This window comes from Manis javanica, chromosome 9 (genome assembly GCF_040802235.1).
Source record: "Manis javanica isolate MJ-LG chromosome 9, MJ_LKY, whole genome shotgun sequence".
Taxonomy (NCBI): domain Eukaryota; kingdom Metazoa; phylum Chordata; class Mammalia; order Pholidota; family Manidae; genus Manis; species Manis javanica.
This window is the reverse complement of record NC_133164.1, coordinates 20,943,230-20,948,844: the sequence shown is the minus strand read 5'-3', so window position 1 is coordinate 20,948,844 and position 5,615 is coordinate 20,943,230. Positions and strand designations below refer to the sequence as shown.

General features: G+C 38.1%; 1 pseudogene; it reads right to left on the bottom strand.

Annotated features, from left to right (window-relative positions):
* Window positions 1-4,936: 4,936 nt before the first annotated feature.
* LOC140843574 (U2 spliceosomal RNA) lies at window positions 4,937-5,047 on the bottom strand (annotated as a pseudogene).
* Between the last annotated feature and the right edge of the window lie 568 nt (window positions 5,048-5,615).

Below are 5,615 nucleotides of genomic sequence, written 5' to 3'. Positions count from 1 at the left end.
CAGAGAGAGATAATAGGATCTCCAAGAATGAAAGAATATTAAGAGAACTGAGTGACCAATCAAAACGGAACAATATCTGCTTTATACGAGTACCAGAAGAAGAAGAGAAAGAAAAAGGGATAGAAAGTGTCTTTGAAGAAATAATTGCTGAAAACTTCCCCAAACTAGGGGAGAAAATGGCCTCTCAGACCACAGAGGTACACAGAACTCCCATGAAAAGGGATCCAAGATGGGCAACACTAAGACACATAATAATTAAAATGAAAAACATCAAAGACAAGGACAAAGTATTAAAGGCAGCCAGAGAGAAAAAAAAGGTCACCTACAAAGGAAAACCCATCAGGCTATCATCAGACTTCTCAACAGAAACCCTACAGGCCAGAAGAGAATGGCATGATATACTTAATGCAATGAAACAGAAGGGCCTCAAACCAAGAATACTGTATCCAGCACGATTATCATTTAAATATGAAGGAGGGATTAAACAATTCCCAGATAAGCAAAAGTTGAGGGAATTTGCCTCCCACAAACCACCTCTACAGGGCATCTTACAGGGACTGCTCTAGATGAGAGCACTCTTAAAAAGAGCACAGAACAAAACACCCAACATATGAAGAATGGAGGAGGAGGAATAAGAAGGGAGAGAAAAAAGAATCATCAGACCGTGTTTATAATAGCTTGAGTAGTGAGTTAAGTTAGACAGTAAGATAGTAAAGAAGCTAACCTTGAATCTTTGGTAACCACAAACTTAAAGCCTGCAATGGCAATAAGTACATACCTTTCAATAATCACCCTAAATGTAAATGGACTGAATGCACCAATAAAAAGACACAGAGTAATAGAATGGATAAAAAAGCAAGACCATCCATATGCTGCTTACAAAAGACTCACCTCAAACCCAAAGACATGCACAGACTTAAAGTCAAGGGATGGAAAAAGATATTTCATGCAAACAACAGAGAGAAAAAAAGCAGGTGTTGCAATACTCGTATGAGACAAAATAGACTTCAAAATAAAGAAAGTAACAAAAGATAAAGAAGGACATTACATAATGATAAACGGCTCAGTCCAACAAGAGGATATAACCATTACAAATATATATGCACTCAATACAGGAGCACCAGCATGTGTGAAGCAAATACTAACAGAACTAAAGAGGGAAATAGACTGCAATGCATTCATTTTTGGAGACTTCAACACACCACTCACTCCAAAGGACAGATCCACCAGACAGAAAATAAGTAAGGACACAGAGGCACTGAACAGCACACTAGAACAGACAGAACTAATAGACATCTACAGAACTCTACATCCAAAAGCAACAGGATATATACATTCTTCTCAAGTACACATGGAACATTCTCCAGAATAGACCACATACTAGGCCACAAAAAGAGCCTCAGTAAATTCCAAAAGATTGAAATTCTACCAACCAACTTTTCAGACCACAAAGGCATAAAACTAGAAATGAGTTGTACAAAGAAAGCAAAAAGGCTCACAAACACATGGAGGCTTAACAACATGCTCCTAAATAATCAATGGATCAATGGCCAAATTAAAATGGAGATCCAGCAATATACAGAAACAAATGACAACAATAACACTAAGCCCCAACTACTGTGGGATACAGCAAAAGCAGTCTTAAGAGGAAAGTATATAGCAATCCAGGCATATTTAAAGAAGGAAGAACAATCCCAAATGAATGGTCTAATGTCACAATTATCGAAATTGGAAAAAGAAGAACAAATGAGGCCTAAGGTCAGCAGAAGGGGGGACATAATAAAGATCAGAGAAGAAATAAATAAAATTGAGAAGAATAAAACAATAGCAAAAATCAATGAAACCAAGAGCTGGTTCTTCGAGAAAATGAACAAAATAGAGAAGCCTCTAGCCAGAGTTATTAAGAGGAAAGGAGAGTCAACACACATCAACAGAATCAGAAATGAGAAATGAAAAATCATGAAGGACCCCACAGAAATACAAAGAATTATTAGAGAGTACTATGAAAACTTATATGCTAACAAGCTGGGATACCCAGGAGAAATCGACAACTTCCTAGAAAAATACAACCTTCCAAGACTGACCCAGAAAGAAATAGAAAATTTAAACAGACCAATTACCAGCAATGAAATTGAAGCAGTAATCAAAAAACTACCAAAGAGCAAGACCCTGGGCCAGATGGATTTACCTCGGAATTTTTTCAGACATACAAAGAAGACATAATACCCATTCTCCTTAAAGTTTTCCAAAAAATAGAAGAGGAGGGAATACTCCCAAACTCATTCTATGAAGCCAACATCACCCTAATACCAAAAACAGGCAAAGACCCCACCAAAAAAGAAAACTACAGACCAATATCCCTGATGAGCGTAGTTGCAAAAATACTCAACAAAATATTAGCAAACAGAATTCAAAAATACATCAAAAGGATCATACACCATGACCAAGTGGGATTCATCCCAGGGATGCAAGGATGGTACAACATTCGAAAATCCATCAACATCATCCACCACATCAACAAAAAGAAAGACAAAAACCACATGATCATCTCCATAGATGCTGAAAAAGCATTGGAGAAAATTCAATATCCATTCATAATAAAAACTCTCAACAAAATGGGTATAGAGGGCAAGTACCTCAACATAATAAAGGCCATATATGATACACCCACAGTCAACATCATACTGAACAGCGAGAAGCTGAAAGCTTTTCTTCTGAGATTGGGTACAAGACAGGGATGCCCACTCTCCCCACTGTTATTCAACATAGTACTGGAGGTCCTAGCCATGGCAATTACACAAAACAGAAATACAAGGAACCCAGATTGGTAAAGAAGAAGTTAAACTGTCACTTTTTGCAGATGACATGATATTGTACATAAAAAACCCTGAAGACTCCACTTTGAAACTACTGGAGCTAATATCGGAATTCAGCAAAGTTGCAGGATACAAAATTAACACACAGAAATCTGTGGCTTTCCTATACACTAACAATCAACTAATAGAAAGAGAAATCAGGAAGACAATTCCATTCACAATAGCATTAAAAAGAATAAAATACCTAGGGATAAACCTAACCAAGGAAGTGAAAGAACTATACTCTGAAAACTATAAGACACTCTTCAGAGAAATTAAAGAGGTCACTAACAAATGTAAACTCATCCCATGCTCCTGGCTAGGAAGAATTAATATCATCAAAGTGGCCAACCTGCCCAAAGCAATATACAGATACGATGCAATCCCTATCAAATTACCAACAGCATTCTTCAATGAACTGGTACAAATTGTTCAAAAATTCATATGGAAACACCAAAGACCCCAAATAGCTAAAGCAATCCTGAGAAGGAAGACTAAGTGGGGGGTATCTCACTCCTCAACTTCCAAGCTCTACTACAAAGCCACAGTAATCAAGACAATTTGGTACTGGCACAAGAACAGAGCCACAGACCAATGGAAAAGAATAGAGACTCCAAACATTAACCCAAGCATATATGGTCAACTAATATTCGATAAAGGGGCTATGGACATACAATGAGGAAATGATAGTCTCTTCAACACATGGTGCTTACAAAACTGGACAGCTACATGTAAAAGAATTAAACTGGATCACTGTCTAACCCCATACACAAAAGTAAATTCGAAATGGATCGAAGACTTGCATGTAAGTCATGAAACCATAAAACTCTTAGAAAAAAACATAGGCAAAAATCTCTTAGACATAAACGTGAGTGACCTCTTCTTGAACATATCTCCCCGGGCAAGGGAAACAAAAGCAAAAATGAACAAATGGGACTGTATCAAGCTGAAAAGCTTCTGTACAGCAAAGGACACCATCAATAGAACAAAAAGGTATCCTACAGTATGGGAGAATATATTCGTAAATGAAAGATCCAATAAAGGGTTGACATTCAAAATATATAAAGAGCTCACACACCTCAACAAACAAAAAGCAAATAATCCAATTAAAAAATGGGCAGAGGAGCTGAAAAGACAGTTCTCTAAAGAAGAAATTCAGATGGCCAACAGACACATGAAAAGATGCTCCACATCGCTGTCATCAGAGAAATGCAAATTAAAACCACAATGAGATATCACCTCACACCAGTAAGGATGGCTACCATCCAAAAGACAAACAACAACAAATGTTAGTGAGGCTGTGGAGAAAGGGGAACCCTCCTACACTGCTGGTGGGAATGTAAATTAGTTCAACCATTGTGGAAAAGCAGTATGGAGGTTCCTCAGAATGCTCAAAATAGAAATACCATCTCACCGAGGAATTCCACTTCTAGGAATTTACCGCAAGAATGCACCACTCCAGTTTGAAAAAGACAGATGCACCCCTATGTTTATCACTGCACTATTTACAATAGCCAAGATATGGAAGCAACCTAAATGTTCATCAGTAGATGAATGGATAAAGAAGATGTGGTACATATACACAATGGAATATTACTCAGCTATTAGAAAAAAACAGATCCTACCATTTGCAACAACATGGATGGAGCTAGAGGGTATTATGCTCAGTGATATAAGCCAGGTGGAGAAAGACAAGTACCAAATGATTTCACTCATATTAGGAGTATAAGAACAAAAGAAAACTGAAGGAACAGAACAGCAGCAGAAGCACAGAACCCAAGAATGGACTAATAGTTACCAAAGGGAAAGGGACTGGGGAGGATGGGTGGGAATGGAGGGATAAGGGCGGGAAAAAAGAAAGGGGGCATTACGATTAACATGTATCGTGTGGGGGGACATGGGGAGGGCTATACAACACAAAGACAAGTAGTGATTTTACAGCATCTTACTATGTTGATGGACAGTAACTGTGAACGGGTATGTGGGGGGGACTTGGTGAGGGGGAGAGCCTAGTGAACATAATGTACTTCATTGAAGTGTACATTAATGATATCAAAATAAAAAAATAAATAAAATTTAAAAAAAAAAGAAAATCCATTTAATATATTGTCCTTGGTTAGAGGATGTATCAAATATTAAACTCATAAGAACAGATGCTACACTTGATCTTAGCCAAAAGCCTGAGAAGTCATTCCTCCCACATTTTTTTATACTATTTGGATACCTGCTGAAGTACCAGGAAGCCATTAAAATAGCAGAATACTGTGATAGCCTATGTGAAGTCCAGTTGTTCCAGGAAGTTTGCACAATATTATAATGGGAGTGGGGCAAAGCTTAGTGAATTTAATTCTAGGTGTATGGTTGTTTTTCTCATGTGAGCACAAATCGGTCTTTTTGCTAAATAAGGCATTTGCTCTGGGCCACGTACCAGAAACTGTTAGTCAGTTCAAGTAAAGGCAGTGTGCTTGGCATCAGGCTGTGAATGGGGCGAGAACTGCTTGAATGTGCGGCAGCCCACTGTTCTCCTCCTGGATCTGTTAGAGTTATATTGTTGCCAAAGTGGTAATTGAGATGATGATAGGAAGGGGATCACTATCCTTGCATAAGGTAAGTTAAGGGGTCAGTAATCCTTGCCTGTCCCCAAAGATGGAGTTACTTTCTTTTCTTAGCAAGACAAAAGGAGTACGTTTTCGTAGGTTTTACTTGATCTTCACTATTGTAGCTCTCACCCAACAGACCAGGAATCAGTATGGTGATTCT